At 43.9% G+C, this 18,757-nt stretch overlaps 1 protein-coding gene and 1 long non-coding RNA gene across 2 annotated transcripts in view; both read left to right on the top strand.

The window, feature by feature from the left end:
• Positions 1-18,757, top strand: part of CASTOR2 (cytosolic arginine sensor for mTORC1 subunit 2) — a 121,099-nt gene that overhangs the window by 440 nt on the left and 101,902 nt on the right. The window lies entirely within an intron of this gene.
• LOC310884561 overlaps positions 5-18,757 on the top strand; it is a 50,217-nt gene continuing 31,464 nt past the window's right edge. The window contains exon 1 of the long non-coding RNA XR_014574281.1: positions 5-18,572. This is a non-coding gene — a long non-coding RNA (uncharacterized lncRNA). The remainder of the gene's footprint in view (positions 18,573-18,757) is intronic.

The raw sequence follows: 18,757 nt of genomic DNA, 5'->3' as shown, positions 1-18,757 counted from the left end.
GGTGCCGGGGACCCCCCCCGCTCCCCCCCAAAAGGGGACGGGGTTTGGGGGGAGCCCCCTCCTCGCCCCTGGGTGTGGGGGGGGGAGTTTGGGGGCACCCAGCTCGGGGGGCACCCCCCGGCCGTCCTGCACCCGGGGTGCTGCTGCCAGGGGTGGGGGCACCCGGGGGTGCTGCGTTTTTGGGGGGGGCACCTTGAGGTGCTGCGTTTTGGGGGGGGGGGCACCCTCCTCGCTAGGAGCCGGGGTGCTGGCCCTGGGGGGCACCTTGCCCCCCAGAGGGGTGGTTTTGGGGGGACAGGGGTGTCCTCCCTGCAGTTCTCCAGTCCCATCCCAAGCTGAGAGGGCCGGAGTTTGGGGTCCCCCCCAAAAGGTCCTGGGGCAGCGCAACGGGAACAGGTGGGGGCCGGGGGGGCAGGCTCGGGGCCACCGCCGGACAACAAAGGCAGCGGCAGGAGGAGGAGGAGGAGAGCTCGGTGCTGGTGTTTTTTTCTCCTCTTGCTTTTTTTTTTTTTTTTTCCCTTTTGCTCTTTTTTATTTTTTTCTCTCGCTCTTTTTTTTTTTTCCTTTTTTTTTTTTTTCCTCCCCTCCCGGTTGTTGTCGCTCGCTGGCGGGGCGGCTCGTCCAAAGGTTTGCGCTAAAAGGTGTTTTTTTGGTGCTGCCGGATTGCAGGAGGGCAGGGGAAATGCTCGCCTTGCACTTGGTGCTCTTTAAAAATCGTGGTGTTGAGTAATAGGGATTGTGATAGCTTTCTGGAGGAAAAAAAAAAACAAACTGTAATGGAAGGCACCGTGAAGAATTTTATTTTTTTCTTAGGGGAAGGAAAGAAAACGCTCTGGCCGGTATTACCGAGTGTGCCTCGCTGCCTAGGCCTTTCACAGCAAAACAACTTGAATTGCAAATGCATATTCTTATGTCTTCACTTCGCTTGTTGACTTTGTTGCTCTATTCAGAAAGAGGAATGGGAATGTAAATAGCACGACTCAAACTCTTCTTGTTTTTCCAGCCTGGTAATTGGTATTTCAGCTTTCTCCTCAGATTCATCTTAGATAGCATTCTTGTAATGAAGGTGGGAAATTTTCTTTGGCAGGAGGACAATAATAAATAGATAATAAATTTGCTTTTTATTTCTTAAATTGTTTTATTCCAAGCTGTAATTCAATCCTCTCTCTGCAATAATGCTTACGGATGAATGGACCTATTTGTGGTGTAATTTGATTACAGTCCCTTATCTCACAGTTAAACTTCATGCATTGAAATCTCACTCTGATTTGGGGCTCATCCCATTTGGCTCAGCACTAACGTTGTTTGCAGCGTAATGCACATCAGCACCTTGTTTACTGCTGTCCCTGAATACCCAGCAGGGTATTAAAGGCTCTTCAATCTTAAATTTCTATTTTTCATGTGTTATTTCATTGCTAATTGAAAGCGGTTGCTGATTTGGGGGGGGGGGGGGGGGGGGCTGTTGCTCCCCCCGCTGACAAAGTGTCGCTATCGGCGTCAGCAGTGAAATCTTCAAACCTGTCACTTCTAATGCATAGGCTGGGGGTTGGGGGTTACTGATCTATTTACGTATTTAAGTGCATGGGATGGTCCTGTTTTCTTCTTGCTTCATGCTAAATTTCGTATATGTACGTAGAGAGGTGTGAAAGGCTTGGACAGCAAGTGTGCCCTTTGCCCTGGGGTGCGATACCTGGTCCCGCGTTGGGGTGCAGCACCGGGCAGTTTGGGATTCCTCTGGCCACTGGTGTCTGGCCCTTTCCATGCACAGTGAGTATCAATAACGCTTCCGTGGAACCTCACTGGTCAGGAAGAAAGCTTTTTGTGGAAAGGTTTTGTTTGGCATGGGGAACTTCTGTTTATTTCCCTTTTGTTTTGTTGTTTTTGCAGAGAGTAGGGATGTAGGGGAGAGAAGGGAAAGCTTGCCCGTGTCGTTCTTGAGACAGCCGATAGTGCTGAGATGTTGCTCTTTCTCCTCTGGGTTGCTGCACCCAAGGCCCCTGCCCCATGGATCTTCTGCTCTGATGGATGTGTGTGCATGAGAAGCGAAAGTCTCTGAGAGATGTAACTGAATTTATGGTCCTGCTGGTTTATTCTCACTTCTCTAAGAAGTGGATGCACCCAGGAGACGACAACTTTTTATTCATGTGCAAGACAAATGTCCCCCCGATCACCCTACTGGGGAAGGACCACGTGGGGGGTGAAAGCAGAAGGTGGCCTACATCTCTGCAGATCCTTTCTGATGAGATAATAAAGATGCCCGTTACTTTTACTACCTATCTTTTTCCCATTGAGACCTTAAACAGAGCTCTTACCTGTGCTGCAAGGCTGCTGGTGAGAAATAACGACTTGAGGGACAGATGTGATCCAGAGAGGTGGCAATGACATCACCAGTATCCTTACGTTGGTAAGGCAAGAAACTCCAGTTTTGCATAGGCTCTTACTTCTGAGAGGTGATCTGGAGGGAGTATTGGAATATCTTTCACAGTCTCGCGCACTAGGGAATAGGGCTGGAACAATTTTTCAAATCTTGTACGTTTTTCTTAATCCTCTTGGGAAGGAAAAGTAACAAATCTCCCTCTCGTTAGTTGGCCTTTTGCCACTTTGTCTGCCCTTGTTCATGTCATGAGTCTTTTAATTTAGCTTCTGTTACAATAGCAGTATTTTTTTGAACAAAGAACAGCAATTTTGGAACTATTCCGATGGCCAGAAGCAAGAAAGCAGTTAACGAGGTGAAGAGGTGAGACCAGTAGTGAATAAAACAGTGGGCTGAGCTGAGCTGAAAGACAAACGCTATTAATCATAACTTTGTTAGGTATGAGATATCTTATGCAGAGATGCATTGAGACAGATAGTCAAATGATAACTAATAGTGAAACCCCAACTTAGTTATGCTGAGCAATGTGCTTTTGGTGCTCTGCTTGTGTAAATAAGTGCAGACCCATTGACTTCACCTGAGCTCTGCCAGGCACCCTAGTGGAGGATCAGGTCCCTGTAATGTTTAGTTGCATGCTGAAGATTTGCATGTACCTCATCTTTTTGCTGTTGCTCTCAACGTCATCATCCTAGTGTTTTGCTGATCATGACCTGTCTGCATTTGGCTCACGGGTTCCTTGGTGCCAAGGATCTTCACCTACTCAGAAGGTGTGCCTTGTGTTTGTGTATGAAAATGTAACTGTGCCTGGTTTTAACACTGCATCCTTTTGCTTTTGTACGTGCCCCTGTAAATGCTCGTTCTCAGTGGCAGAGAACTGTGCTCATCCTTCCCACCTGTAGTGCTGCAAGAAGAGCAGCTTCCCTCCCACCAAAATTAAGCATCTCCTTTCTGCAGGGTTGAAACATCTCATGCTATTGGGTGATGTGCCCCAAATGACCTGCTTGAGGACTTGATAGATATCCTAATGTGTTATCACACTCCAGTCTTGATCTTCATCCTGCTTGCAGCACACTTCTAACTATATCTCCCTCTACAGCATAGGAATTAAATCTGGATGGAGGGGGAGGAAGGGCAGTTCCAAGTCTTGGATAACGCCTGCACTGAGCCACTAGTGCATGCAATAGGGAAAAGTGAGATTGACCTTGTCTTTTGAGTTTATAAAAATATATACGGAGAGTTCAAGTCCTGGAGAATCAAGTGGGGTCAGGGTTTTTCCAAGCACTGTGTCTGTATAAAGGAACTGGCCTTTGCTTGCTGATTTCTGGGTAGTGCTGAGGTAGACCCTCGAACATCTGGAGTCAATGAGTTAACAAGTAGCCTTTCCTCTCTGGGTCCCAGTACCTGATATAAAGGTTTGGTGGTAAACAGAGAATTGAAGTAGTTGAGGGAGAAAGGTATTATTTAAATTCTAATGATATTAAGTTATAATTAGGGTGAAGTTGAGAGGTTGGTTTGTTCATAGAGCTGGGCAGTTAAAATAATAGTAGGTCCTGTGCCTACCGTCGAAAATCGTAAAATCTCTAATTGAGAGTTTTCTGATAGCATTTAGTTTGTGGTGGTCCTTGTTATTTCAGTGTGCTAAAGAGAAGGAACAAGTTCTCCATGTGTGAAGGGTGAGACCTCAATCACAGGAGTGTTTAAGGCAGCCATTTCTAAAGCATCTTGTTTTTTTCTGCAAGGCTCCCAGGTCGCCTTCTAGAGGTGCAGTCTGTGCACACCGGTGGCTTCAAGCAGAATCACAGGCACTTTGCAAGGTTCAGATTTCAGATCTGGCACTAGATCCATGGGGCTGGGCGTGCGAGAGAGAAGAGATGCTTCCCAGAGGAGCCGGGTGGGCTGTAGGAGCCAGGCTGGGCTCTGCCCCGTGCTCAGCACTGCTGTCACGCTGCCTCTGCCAGGGGACGCTCGGAGGCGGGAGGGGTTCTCAGAGAGGTGCTTAAAAATGTTCATTCCAATCAAAGTGTAGTGAGAAATAAACAACGATAAGCTGTGTGGAATAAACTGGCTTCTCTTTCATATGTGAATAAGCTGTGAAGCTAGGTTTGTTATTTTTGCTAACTTTGTGATAGTTTCTTTGGTGATGTGTCCCTTTTGCTTAGTAATAATCGACACCCCTACTTATAAGCAATGTGTTGTTGCTATTAATATAAGTGTTTTTCATTCCCTCATCAGTTGTTTACTGTTTAGGTGTCCTGAAATTGGAGATACTGTAATAAAAGATCTATTTTGGATTTCAAAACATAATAGGATGAACAAGTGCTTGAAATATATCTTAAAATGTGCATCATTTGAGGGAGTTCAGGAGATCAGTAGTCCATTCCTGTGGTATAAACTTAGACAAACGAGGGGCATTTATGTCCCTTTTATAAAGTACAGACCACTCTGCAGCATTGGGTGATCTTCCAGCAAGGATAAGTTACTCCTGTTGTTAAAACCTTTTGCTCTTGGCTTCTGCCACCCGGGATGTCCCAGGAAGACCACTGAATGGAGGCTTCTGCGGTGTTGACTCACTAAAACAGGTTGCTCTTGTTTTCTTTTGGTGTGGCAAAGGCTCTGTTTTTTCTTTTTGGTGTGTGGTATCTGAGGTCTGGGGACTCCTTTTTCAGCCTGGCTGGCTCACTACCAGTTACGGAGGGACCCAAACGTTGATGTCCCGTTGCCACGGAAGGCTGGAGCGATGGGGAGCCTGGTGGCCGAAGCCACCTGCCTGCCCTTCCCAAAAGCACTTGGCCTTCCTGACTGCCTTCCCTTGTCCCTGTGTGGTGCTGAGCTTGCTGGTCAGGACCAGCGAGAGCTGGGGAGAATCAAACAAATGAGAGGGAGAGCAAATAGATGTTTGTTTGGGCCTAATGAAGGACATCAGCTCTTTGTGAACGTCATCGCTCTGTTCAGGGCTGCTGGGCGTCCCAGCTACCACTGGGATGTGAGGACATTCTGTGGTATTTTAATACATTAAACCTTGTAAAGAGTAGGTTTCCTTCCTGGTAGTCTCTTACTGCTTATCTTCAAACGTTGTTGTTATTTTCCTTTCTTTTCTGCTCTGACACTGCCCTGGTTTACTCCTGTCTCTGCCTGGCAAGTGTCCCTGTGTCCCCAGCCTGCCCTAAGGCTGGTGCCCGGTCAGAAGCTGTCAGGAGCACTTAGAAAGTAAATGGGATTCAGAAGGCAGAATCTGCACCAAAGAAGCAGTTCTGGACCAAACCCACAGCGCCTTGTAGCTGGAGAAATGTTTGGTTTAGATGTTGGCCGTTGTAACAGAACTGTTCATTTTTTAAGATTTCCTCCCTTTCCTCTCCCACCCCCCATCTGAACTTGGACATTTGCCTTTTAAATAAACAAACACCTGGCTGTAGCTTGTCGTGGGGTGGTTGTTATTCCTCATTTCCCGTGCTGAACTGCTGCTGTCCATGGGCAGAGCTGTTGCACAGACGCAATCCATCATCTGGGGATACGGTACAAGTTCAGTCATGCAGAGGAAGCAGCACTGGTGCCCACTGATGTTGAGCTGAGAAATAAAAAAGAGGAAAAAAATATTTATCTTTTGCCATGTAAATTGTTAAAACTCCCTTCAGCTGAATATTTGTTTATTACTTTCAGATGAAAGTCAATATTTAAATGAAAAATGTGGCTTTTGTTAGTTCCTAGATGGCTCCCTCTGCAAGCTGGGTGCTCCTCTGCTTCAGCAGCAGCGCTGCAGGTCTGCTTAGGAACGCACGACTGGTGTGCGTTTGTCATCAAGAAGTAACAGTTGAGTTGTTCATTAACACAATAGCTTGAATCCACAGGCTATTCCTGCTGCTGAGTTATAACTTAAATTAGGCCCCGTTTGATAGCTGGAACTATTTGACAGTGCCTTGTTTGTCCTCTATAAATATGTAGATCTTTTCAATTAATTCTACTCTTTTTTTTTTTTTAATATCTGATGAGCACAGTACCTCATTTATCTAATACACAACTTCTTAATCGTCCTGCATATTTTGATTTTTTTAATGTATTTGGACAAGGGCTACGATTTCTTTTTCAGAGGAAACAGTGCAGATTTGTTCTTTTGTTTACTGCCAACTCCAGAGTAAACTCCAGCTCTGATCTGCTGATAGCTGAAGGCTGGTGAAGGAAGAATTATACAACAGGAATGTGAGGAAATAACTCCATTCATTGCAGTTCAGAATCAACAGAGCAAAGCCTGTAAGTTGCAGTTATCATTTCAAAGTAAAAAGATCTCTCCTCCCCCTGAGCTCAGCTTGGTTTTGTATAACTAACTATAAGATACAGTTGTTGAGAAAACAACAGACAAAAATGTTTTATTAGGGAACAAAGGAAATAAAGATTGATAAAGCCTTTTTCATGACTATACGGTCCCGTTAGTTTCGGACTTACTGCACTAAGTTTTGCTGTGCTGCCCATGGAAACAGAGAATCAGATCTCATTTTTGTGGTCTGATGTATCATAAACATTTTGTACTGGTTGATAAAGTTTTATTTTCACAACCAAAAGAAAGCAATGAATGCCTAAACTTCCTCACCGGCCAGAACTGGCTTCCTTACTTTGGTTAAATATTCTTAACTGGAGAGTAAAATAAAAAAGTCCTTCTGAACTGCAGCCTACTTCAGAGGGCTCACAGCATTAACGCTGAGCTGTCGGAGTTGCTGTTTAGCACAACATTGGCATGAGGAAAAGACAAGTGAGTTTGTTTGGTGGCAGCAAACCATTGGTAATCTTTGGAGGACTTTGAGACGCACTATTGTGTGGATGGCTCAGTTGGCAAAGCAATTGCTTTTCAGACCTTTCTGGTCCAATTCAGTTTCATTAATGTGATGGAATAAGTGTTTTTTAAGATACTTGTGCTATTACTGTCCAGTAGTTGTAGGGAGATGTAGCTTATAGTTGCCAGTCGGCTATCCTTAGCCCAAATTCTTTTAGTAGAAATTGTTTGTAAAGAAGGAACCCAACTGCTTCATAAGTGTGAATGTGTTTGATGCAGACGTAACTGTATAGGAAACGTTCCTTTTCTTAATCCACAGTTTTAGAGTCCTCATTACAAAGGATACCAGAGATGTCATAAGGTATTGCAAACTACACAAATTTAAAGTAAAAATGCAACCTTGAAGCATTATATAAAAGTATTCAAATCGGTGGATTTTTTTTTTTTTTTAGATGATGCTGCGGCAATTTCTAAAGCTGGGAGGGGAAAATTTACAAGTTTTGACATGGGTAGAACAGTTAAAACGTAGGTGTGACTCTCTTTTCCTGTCTTTTTTTCTGTTCAGACTTTTAGAAATATTGTGTGTCAGAGGATCTGGGTAATGATATGCTCTGGTTTTAGTGATACCTGAATATTTATCCTAGTTCTGTGATTAAATGATCAGCATTCAACCCTTTATGCTACAGAATATATCCTGTTTTACAGGGCGAGTTGGCCGAAGTTGACAAGTCAGAGACCTTGATGGAAATGGCCCATGTTAATCTTGTTTAACATTTGTAGTTTTTATTTCTTTTCCTAAAGAGCGATTGACTCTCCGCTGCTGATAGCCTCTAAGGCACTCACTTGCAAATAAATGTGGTCTCGGCAACAAGAAAAAAGGTTGTTCTTAGTAATGAGAAGGATATACTCTGTATGCATCTAAGCAACTGTATACATTTACATAGATTTACTCAGTCTTTATTTTTATGCTTTTTTGAAAATGATGGATGACTTATTTATTACATGATTAATCTTCCAGTTGTGATCTTCTTCATGCTGCTTTTGGGTGGAAATTGGAATTTGGTTATAACGTGGCAAACAAGCATTTTCATTTGCTGTTTTTAAATAATAAACAGCATTAAATGTGCTGAGTATTTAGAAAAAAAAAGTATGAACCTATTTTGTGTATGCAACTAAGCAATTTGTTCTGATCTGTATAAAACAAACTGAATTGATGGTGACGTGAGACTATGCCTGTCAAGAGATTAGAGCTAGTAGATCTCAGCCTCCCACACCTACTTCTTGTTTGCAGACTGGAGGGGAAAAAAAAAAAAGAAAAAACAAATTTACTTGCTTTTTCAGTTCCTAATTTGTGTCTCAACCTGGAATGAACTAGTGATCATTCTCAACTAAACTGAGAGAATATTTTCCTCATTTCAAATTACTCTTCTTGCAGAAGATGCTGTTGCTATTAAAATCTGGCTTATTGCGTAAATGGACTGGTTCCAGTTGCTTTGTCACCGATTTCTCCTCAATTGACTTGTTAAATTTGCTTTGGAGTTTCAGCAAGAAACATACTTCCTTTGATAGTTAATTCTTATTTAAATAATCTTCCTTACGCGTAAGATGCCATCACTTGAAAAATGATTTCAGGTATCTGGAATCTTTAGATCAGATTTTATAATGTTAAAATAAAATTGTACTTTTAATTGTTTTCATGTACTAACTACTGGGCTGCAAAATGGGCAAGGTAGAATTCACCTCTCATTGCTACGGAGATAAATTGTTTGCGTGTGCTGAGGTAGCAAGGTGTGAAACCATACACGCTTGTGGCTCCTTCTCTCGAGCTCACCACGGCTTTTAGAACAGTTGGTGAATGGGTTTCTGCAGCAAGTGGTGGGGCCGTGTGTCCTGCAATGCTTATCTTCCGTGGGCTAGGGCACACAAATCAAGATAGATCGTTGTTTTTGTTAAGAGGTCTTTTTTCAGGCAAAACTCAGCAGTGTAGACTGTAGAGATTTCTGTGCAAATAAAATTAATACGTTATTCTGGAAAATGAAACGGATTTGAATTACCGGCACTGCAGATGAGGCAATGGTAGATAGAAATGCGTAAAATGATGGAATTCCTTGAGACCAGAGCATTGCTTTTAACATGGAGATTTTTGGTTTAACGTTTACTTTCTTTTCAGTGTCCCTGGCACACAGGTGTCTCAGCATTTTGATGGCCAGCAGGGACCTCTTTGCTAGACCAGAATGATTTTGGCTGAGCAAAGCAGAGGTTTGCAATAATTCAGCTTGACCAAAGCAAGCGTTAGGGTTTTCTTTAAGGGGGGAGAAGAACGACAAAGCACAAGGTTGGCTTGGTGACTGAGGTCTCATAACCACATGGTAGCCTCTTGTGGGACTTAATGCTGGTTAATGCTGTAGTAGATCCTTAACCTTTTTGTGGTGTTTTCAGTCCAAGCCTGGTACAGTGCTGTTACAGAAGTAGAAAACAGCACATCTTCACAGAGTGGTTGAGGTTGGGAAGGATTTTTGGCCATCATCTGGTCCAACCGCCCCCCCCCAGCTAAGGCACAGTTGAGTAGAGATGGTCCCGCAGGGTTTTGGCCAGGTGAATCCTGTACTTAAAGCCCTGCACGTGGCTTTGCTGTCCTGTGAGTTGAGGTGTTGTTGACCTTCCCGACATTATAACTTTGTTCTGTTTGGCACTGCTTTCCCTAACCTAGTATAACTTGTGATTTAATGTTTCATTTAAACAGGACGAAGTGGTTTTTGAAGGTAATAGTGGGGTTATATGACCTCTTAGCTTTGGAGAGGTCCCTCGGTATGGAAGCGAAACTGTCTGTTGCATTAATTTATCGGTCCTTTATGTTTCTTCGTGAGCATTTCATGTGAAACTGCTTATTGGCTGCACATTGTTTAAAGAAAAAAAAGAGCTGAAGTTAGAGCAGCCTCGAGGCTGCTCTAATTTAAACAAAGTAGAAGCCAAAAAATTCCATAGCTGGATAAGAGCAAAGCTGGCCTTGGGAAAGGGCATGTACTCACTTTTGTATCAGTGCAGGCAGCTGAATTACGATTTGTAGGACTGTTAGATGGATGTACAAGACTAATGAAGCCACTTCAACCCCAGCCCTCGACATGAAAATTTTATTTATGTCAACACAGGTAAGAGAGAGTATTAGAATGGCATGGAGTCCAAATGGTGCTCGGTTTGACTTTAGCACACAGCACTGTGTGGTGGATGGCCTGCAGGAAAACTGGTGCTTTGGTTATTGCACAGCTCCTGAAATCTGTCTGCAATAGTCATCATGCGATGAAACCACACTATATGGAAGAGTTTTCTCTATAGCCCTCATACCCGTATCAAGTTACTCCAACGCCCTGCCTTTCTGAGTGGTTCTCATAATTCCTGTGCACACAGTCACTTCCTTGGCTTTGTGCCTTGCCACATTACCCATCGCAGTGCTGTAATTCGGGGGCCGCCGGGGCTTGACCCCGGGACAGGCGCTCCGTGCTAGCGAGGACCGACGCCGTGCGTCTGGGCAAGGAGAGAGGTCTCAAAGGGAAGGGATTGTGCCGAATCACCGAGTTGTCCCCTGGTAGCTCTTCTGGTGTTGCAGCATAAGGGAAATAAATACTTTTCCTTCGCGCAGCACTGTGAAATCAGCCTGGAATGACTAATGTAAAAAGACTTTGTGCGTCCTGTACCCATCTGAATGGCTTTGTTCGTTCAGATGGTGGCTGGATGGTAATCTCAGGCAATGATTTAAATATGAAATAGTCTCAAAACAATATGGTTATCTATTAGCTTTTAATGGGCTTGTGAAGCAGCGTGTTTTCAATGGGTATCTCGTTGTGGAAGCGTACAAGTGATAATGACCTACTTCTTGGTGGGGAAATAAAACAGGAAAAAAGTCAGAAATGACAAAGTGTGTGTGCACGTGTGTGTAAAATGCCTCCTGTAACATTGGTGGCCTTTGGAGATGTGCATCAGTATATGCTTTAAATTAATTTTCTGTTATGTTTGTAGTATATCAGCAAGCTTTTGAGCCAGTACATCCTTGGCTGTTAATCCATGCTTGATAGCCTTCCGTGGCATGTTACTGCAGTGCATCTCCTTTTGAGCTCTCCCTGACTGGAACATAACCATGCATTTTCTTACGGATTTGTAGATGGCCCCAGCACTTGAAGCAGTTCCTGACTCTATCTCTAGGCGCGGCCCCTGTTGGCTGGATAGCTGCGGGTGCAGTTGGAGGATCGTAGCCAAGCAGTTGAGATTCCTGGCCCCGAGTCAGCAGCTCCCACCTCCGCTGTTGTGGAGGTTGTCAGCTTGCCGAGCGTGATCCAGGTTCAGTGGGGGAAAAAAAGGCACCTTTGAAGCCAAATCATTTTGGTTATGTGTATGGCACGGGCTCACGGACAGCTGCTGTAGTGCAGCTGTGGGATGGCTAATTTTGGAGTCAGGGTACAAATGATTGTTTGACTTCTTAGCCCTTCTTTACTGGGCAGGAGAATGGTCAGATGATTAGGTCTTGTTGTAGGGACAGAAATAACTTACTTGTGAAGTATGAGATACATGAACAGGAGTGGTGTTTACCGTTTTTCCGAACTATAGGATAAGCACATCTTCTGTGTATCACTAGTATCATGTTTTGTGTATTACATGTGCTCCTTTTGTGTTTTTAATTCCAACAATAACGATTTTTCCCTTTTACTTGCATTTGGAAAAAAAAAAAAAAACCAAAACACTCAATGACAGGAATAGAACAGTTCCTGGATTCAAAATAGAGTGGTACATTTTCCTTGGCTTGTTTAAACATATTACTGTGTATATATTCCTTGCAGGATCAGCACAGAGAAAAGGACAATGAGAGAATTTCATGGTGCTCCTTAAACGAGTCTTACATAAAACAAAGTTTGAAATGAATTAGACTCTACCTTTTAAGCACTTGTCAAATGTTCTCAGTGTCAGGTTTTCTTCCCACTTAATGTTCACTTTATATCAAATCTAATGTGAGGTACATGATAATATTTTCAGAATCACCTAAGTCCCATTTAAAAAAAATGGCTTAAGCACTTGGCACCCCAAGGCTCATTAGAAACCAATGGGGCTTAGACTCTGAAATGTCTGTTACTGTGGGAGGGAAAAACGCTTAGGGGGTTTTAAGAAAAAAATTGCCTCCTGGACAGGCTTGCTGACAACCTTTCAGGACAAAAGCATGGTGAAAGTGTACCAAGGCCGGGGGGGAGGCTTAGTGTAACTTAATGCAGGAAGGAGTGAAGATGCATTGCTGAGAATTAGTTCAGGGAATCAAAATGGGGATCTCTGTGCTCCTTTTACCCCATAACCATGTGGGTTAGGGACTCGCTTTACTCCGTTTTTCAGCAGTGCAGCATCAGGCCCCTGCACTGCCCCTCTGTGCAGCTGCAATCCCTGCAGCTGCTGGGTGCTCAGGGGTCGCCCATCTTGGTGCATTTTGGCTGCATCTCTGAGAGCTGGGAGACATGGCTGGCTTTCTGCGTGGAGGGAGAAACTGAGGCACGCAGAGGGGGTGAGCGACCTGCTCAGCTCACAGAGCAGCTCTGTAGTAGGAGCCTGACTCTTTTTTTCCCGTTCCCTGCACCAACACCACTGCTAAACTGCCTCTTTCTGGTAGGATAGACAAGAGCCATGTTTCCAGTCCGTGTTTGCATTAGCCACTTGAAATCCCTGTCATCTGACTGCTGGGCTTTCCTTCTCTTTTGCCTTTTCTGTTCCTACTTCTCCTAGGTTCGTTACTGAAGGTATGCTCTGTCTTTTTTGCTTATACCTTGAGGGAGAAACGTAAGTAGGGTTGCAAGATGTCCATTCGAGCTTCCAGTAATAACAGCAGTCTTCCTGAGCGTCATAAAGAAAATAGCCAGGGATGTACTTGTGTGCGTGTGTGTTTTTGAATGCACACACACAAACATGTATAAATGTATGTATATAATATATATGTATATATGTCATTCTGCAGTCAGAGCACTCTTGAAATGGAAATTGCCTCGACGAGAAATGAGAGGTAGCTTGTGCTGACAAACAAAAACACATGTTTTCAGGGGCTCTAATAGCTGTGCTTCAGGATAGAGAATGTCTCTCTTCCCGGTACCCTTCAGATGACAGCTGCCACGACGGGGGCTGGATGTGAAGAATACATTTTCAGGCGGCTGTATCCTGGGTACTGGGGAGGCTGTGGAGCTCCGAACAATAGCAGAATACGGAGCTGCCAGCAGGGAGTCTGAGTGGACAAGTATAATCATGCACCGCTCAGCTTTCAAGGAAATTACAGTTAGTGCACTGACTTGCTCATAATAGTGATGCATTGTTTAGCTTAATAACTTATCAGCTCTCCAGGAACCAGCTAGCGATCACTGTCATCATACACTGCTAATCATTCTGTTCTCACATTGTCCAAAGATGAACTGAGGACCTGTCACATCACCTATAAAACTGGCAAATTGAGTGCGCTGTAATTTTTTTTAAGCTAGAACGAACAGTATTGCCCACATTCTTTGTTCTGTAGTTTTGTCATTACGTTTATCACATGTGATTGTGCATGTAGTTTTTTTTTAATGTCAGGTTAAAAGCCTAATCTTGAAAGGACATTGTGGTAGCTACTAGGGAACTGAATCTGAAATCTTTTTTTTTTTTTTCTTTAATGAACATTTGTTTCTCATCAAGCATTTTGGGGCAGAGGGGCAATTTTCGGTGGTGCTGTCTGTAGTACCTAGGCTCCTGTCAATCACTAGTCAATGTGATCTGACAATGGCTCTCAGTAGCAGCAAAGAGCAATTATCCCTGTTACACAAATGTGGGATTTAGGCACGGGAAGGTTGAGTGATTTACCCACAGGCATGCAGGGAGCTGGACAACAAGAAGGAGAGGAAGAAGGAGAAGCAAGCTGGTTTGAGTCCTGGTCCCGGTGGGCCGTATATCCTCCCTGAGCGCACTCTGGCTTCTTGTCAAAGGGTTATTTGTGAGCGCTGAGCTGCTAGTACCGAAGGAGCTATTTCTGATCATTTGTTCTGAAGGAGAAGTGGCCACTGATACACAAATAGACTTCACTAGATAATATATCTAAATCTTCTCTTTAAGAGGTAATGTTTTAAACTCTTCTGGCTCTGACTCTTACTGCTGCCACTGCTGCTTTTTTCCTTACCCGCCTGGCTGTTGTGCGCGGCTGGAGTGCAGGAAGGGGGACGAGGTGCTGGGATTTCATTTTGTACTTTGTTGTTGCCTGGTTATGTGGCTGGGGATGGAAAGTGAACGCTTCCTACCTCAGGACCGATCCACGGCGCAGTACCGTAGCTAGAGCTTTAGGCTAGGTGGCTTGGACAAATCTGGTGCTGTACCCAGTGCAGCACAATCTGGCACAGGCGAACTGCGGCCACGTTTACCCTATTCTTAGGTGGATTTTTGTAGTCTGTGATTGTCTGTGCTGCTACACACGAGAGCCCTTTCTGCATGCGCTGACAGCCGCCATGGTCAGATGCCAAATAAAAAAACCCCACTCCTGTGGAGTACTGCAAAACAGCTTTATTTGCTAACCTTTAGATGGCAGATCCTAGAACAGTGCAAAATGTCAAAGCTTTAGGGACACCTTTTTGTGGTCAGCAGGGCACAGATTCGCAAGTCACGGCAGGGGAGATCTCCCACCAGTTTTGTGCTTGGGGCTGAAATGAAGCATCCGATAAAGGGAGGGGGAGACAGATGGAGGTGCCCCACTGAAGCAAGCCTCCGTACGGTTCTGAGTAGTGCAGGCAGCTGTAGGATAATATCTACTGATCTCAGGGATTGTGCAAACAGTGGGGTGGGCTATTTTTATTAGACCAGAATGAGTGCACTGGGATTTAAATGAAATCCTGAGTATTTCAGTGTGTTGTGTTGTGTTTTTTTTTTTTCTTTTCTGTTGTTTGGGGTGTTTGCTCTGGCTTCATCTCTCTCCTGTCTGTCGTAGCTTGAGAAAGACAATTGTATCTCTCCATCGGTGTCGACTAGAATTAAAATAGGAAGGAGCCTTCTGCTGCAAGATTTATTGCCTGGCACATCTATGTTGTCTGATGAAGTGTCATCTTTCGTTATGTTTTGAGACGATGCTGCCTGACTACGATATCTCTGAACCGCATGAGAAAAACATTTGGCCGCACCTAATCTTGTCAATTATTGGGGTATTCTTTTAGCTCATGTGATATAGGTCTGTGTATACAGTATTGAAAAATTTAAGTCAAGCCTCTGCTAATAAACAGAAAAGATCAGGTTGTTGTGAAATGATGGTCTCTATAGAGACTTAGTTTTGTGTGTGCTGTGGATGAATCCACTCTTTCTGGTAGCAAGAAGTGAGAAAAATGCTGAGTAAATATCTCTCGTCCCCAAGATCAGTTTTCATAATAAGGAAATACCGGAAGCTTACAGGTGTGTCTTTCTCTTCCATGGGAATGTTTCCCACTTATCCAGGAGTTTGCTGTCTTCCTTCAAAAACAAACTGATGTTGTTCAGGTTGTTTCTCCTGCAAATAAGTCCTGTTTTTTTGGCTCCAGTTGCTGTAGGACCAACAAATGGCATTAGGCCCAAGTTCCAAGGTGGTACCATTTAACTGTATTTTGCATTGTACTAAGTTAAAAAGCACAGCAAGGTGAAAACTAGAAATAGTCAGATTGAATAGTAAAGCCTAAAGGCTGGTATGAAATAATGCCAGCGTGTACTTTAAAATAGCGTAACCACTGCCTAATAAGTTACCTTACTGTTTGTATTGAAAAACAGCTGACTCTCAAGTTATGCTTGACTAGAGATTTCTTGTGCAAGAGATATTTTTTTCTTCGTCATGCCTACAGATACAAGAGTATAAATGTCAGTATTCAAGGCAATTACTTCATTACAAATCTGCTTGGAATGCCCTGATAGCCCAGTTCATACCTGGCGAAGACAACAGGTTTCTTTTCATTGATTTCAGCGAGGTAGAGCCCACGCTGAAAGTCTGATGTGAGGGAGAATGTTTCTGCAGACTCCAGTGCACGAAACCTGGACAGCAATACAGCTGAGGTGTCTGGGAAAATAAACCATTTTCCTGGGTGTAGCATGCATAAGGATTCTTGGATTAATTCATGCAATATTCAAGCCAGCTCTTGATTATCTCCGGGTAAATTATGTAAATGATGAAGTTCCTGTACGAAGAGGGCAGAAACACACCCAGTCTGGATCTGGATGAGCAGACTGAAAGCAGCATGCTGCCTTCTGCTGGCATTGCATCGTCCATTTCCCAGCTCAGGAATCTCAGCAGGCAACAGGATTGCTGCCTGTTCTTCCACCCCCCAGCCTGGTCCAGGCTCATTTGTATGATTTCTGCTACTTAGTTTTATTTTGCCAAGGCTCTCCCATCCATCCCTTTGTTCTGCATAACTGATGTTTGCAGCGCTCCTGTCCTGTTGCTCAGCAGCTCCACCATAGTCTGAAGCTGTTGTGCGATGTGGTGAGCATGGAGATGCTGCTACGAGGGTCTGCAGCCTCAGAACTCTGTCAGATGTTGTTTCCAGCTCTCATAGCTGCTCCAGGGCAGGATGTGATACCAAGAATAGTCCACAACACTTCAGAGCATCTCAGACTGCTAGGCAGGAGGAGTTGGATGCTGTGCTGGGAGAGAGAGGGTGCAAGGAAGAAAAGGTGTTAGACTTGACCAAGCGTCTAGGAAAACTTGCATGTAATTTTTTGTTTTGGTCAAGTTTTGCTTTGAAAACTGAGGGGAATGACCTTAATGTCCTTTCTACACATCTGTTGTGCAAGCTTAGGTGAAGAGATTCATCTGTTGGGTACAGGTCACAGGATTGCCGAACTCTTTACGCCTGCTTTGCTTAGAACAGGAAAATTTGAAGTTTGTAGCGCTTAAATAATTCTGGTTAAAACATGCAGTTTCTCTTCACCATCTCTCTGTCTTTGTTATAATTTTGGTGCCTTGTTTGGACCTTTTTTCAGGACTGCTGTGTGGTTGTGTTACAGACCCATCACATGCAGTGGCTATGTTGACGTTAATTGAAAGGGACAGACTTTGTCCCTATCTGTTGATAGGTTTGAGTGGTACTTTCTTTATTGCAGCATGCTTACGTTCAGTTCTTTATGGCCCTTTGAGTAGTAGATGCTGCCTACTGTCCACACAGCTCCAGAATAAAGCTTTATGTGTCAACTGAAACTCCACAGCAGTTGCAACTTTGCTTATTTGGCATCAGATGAAACTGAAGCTTATTTTACAGAAATCCAGTGAATTGAGTTTCAGCTTTTCTGAGGACTGCTGTGAAGACAACTCCCTTCCCACAGAGTAGTCTGGCACGGCAGCTTTCCAGGAAACCTTTAAAAACTGCTTCATCTTGGCCTACCTTCTTCACTACATGCAACATTGCTGGTAAACTGGTAGTAGACTTCGGTACAGGCTTGCACACTGACAGGTTTGAAGCAACGAGCTCTATAATGCCATTTTATCCTATGGATCTGTGTACCTATGTGGCACCTACTCCTGAAATATATGTATCTGTGGAGCAGCTTTCGTGTTCTGCAGATGACGGACAGGGAGCATGTTTCATTCTTGATGCCATGTGGAATGATCAGTGTCATTTTATTAACATATTTTCTTGTGTACTTCTCCAAACAAGTCGATGTCATGGCTGTGCCCAGAATTGGGAAGAGTCATCGTGGGAGACTGGCTTCAGAGGAAATATCTGATTTTCTGGTTAGCTGATTCATTGCTGGGTTTCTGAAAACCCCATAATGCCCTCTGATTTTCTTCCAGAATTAACCTGTTTTTCTTGGTCTGGATTGCTGATACATAAATAATGACATCTTTCACGAAAGCAGTTTTCATCTTTTCTACGCAGAAGACAGACTGTTCTCCTCTGTGGGCTCATATCAGGATTTGTTCTTTTGGATTGTGCTTTTGTTTTAATAAGAGTCCAGAGTGCTTGGGGATTCAAGGGTTGTGTTTATTCATTTTCAAAAAAAGATCTTGGTCCTTCCACTGACAGTTTGTCTTCAGCTTGCTGCCTTTAGAAATCGTCTGAAAGTTCTGCGCTGGCAATCCGTCAATCTGTTGTACAAGGCAAGAAGTGAGTGACATTACTCGCGTCAACATATCACAACTGTTATACTTGCTCTCTCTACCCCTATAAAGTCATGTTATGTAAGAGTATGGGAAGGGGTTGTATATATTTTTGTTGTTGGAGGATCTCCTCCTGAACCCATGGTCTTTTGCATCTCAGGCCTTGGAGGTGTTTGTTTCTTCCAAAAATGTGCTGTTTTGAAGAAATGCCACTTGTGCTCAGCTGGCTAAAGCCTTTGCTGCTCCTGGAGCAATGGGATTTATCTGACGCAGCTAAGTGAGCTCCTTGGGGCAGAGCCTGTTCGTGTGAGATGCCTGAGTGGAGGCTGGAAGCTGCTGCAATACAGCAGGTAGGACAGCGGGCAGGATGAGTGCTGCACAGAAAGACTTGGTGCAAGTTACAGGGTTGATATAGGAATTATTACATCAGGTTTTTCAGCCTGTTTTGCAGAAGGTCAAACTATAATTAAAAAGCCTTTTATCTTCTCTCTCCCTCTTCCCCACCACCCCCCTTAATCTTTTTTGTTGTTCTTCT

Source organism: Anser anser, assembly GCF_964211835.1.
Source record: "Anser anser genome assembly, chromosome: 20".
Lineage (NCBI taxonomy): Eukaryota > Metazoa > Chordata > Aves > Anseriformes > Anatidae > Anser > Anser anser.
This window is presented reverse-complemented; position numbering and strand designations above follow the sequence as displayed.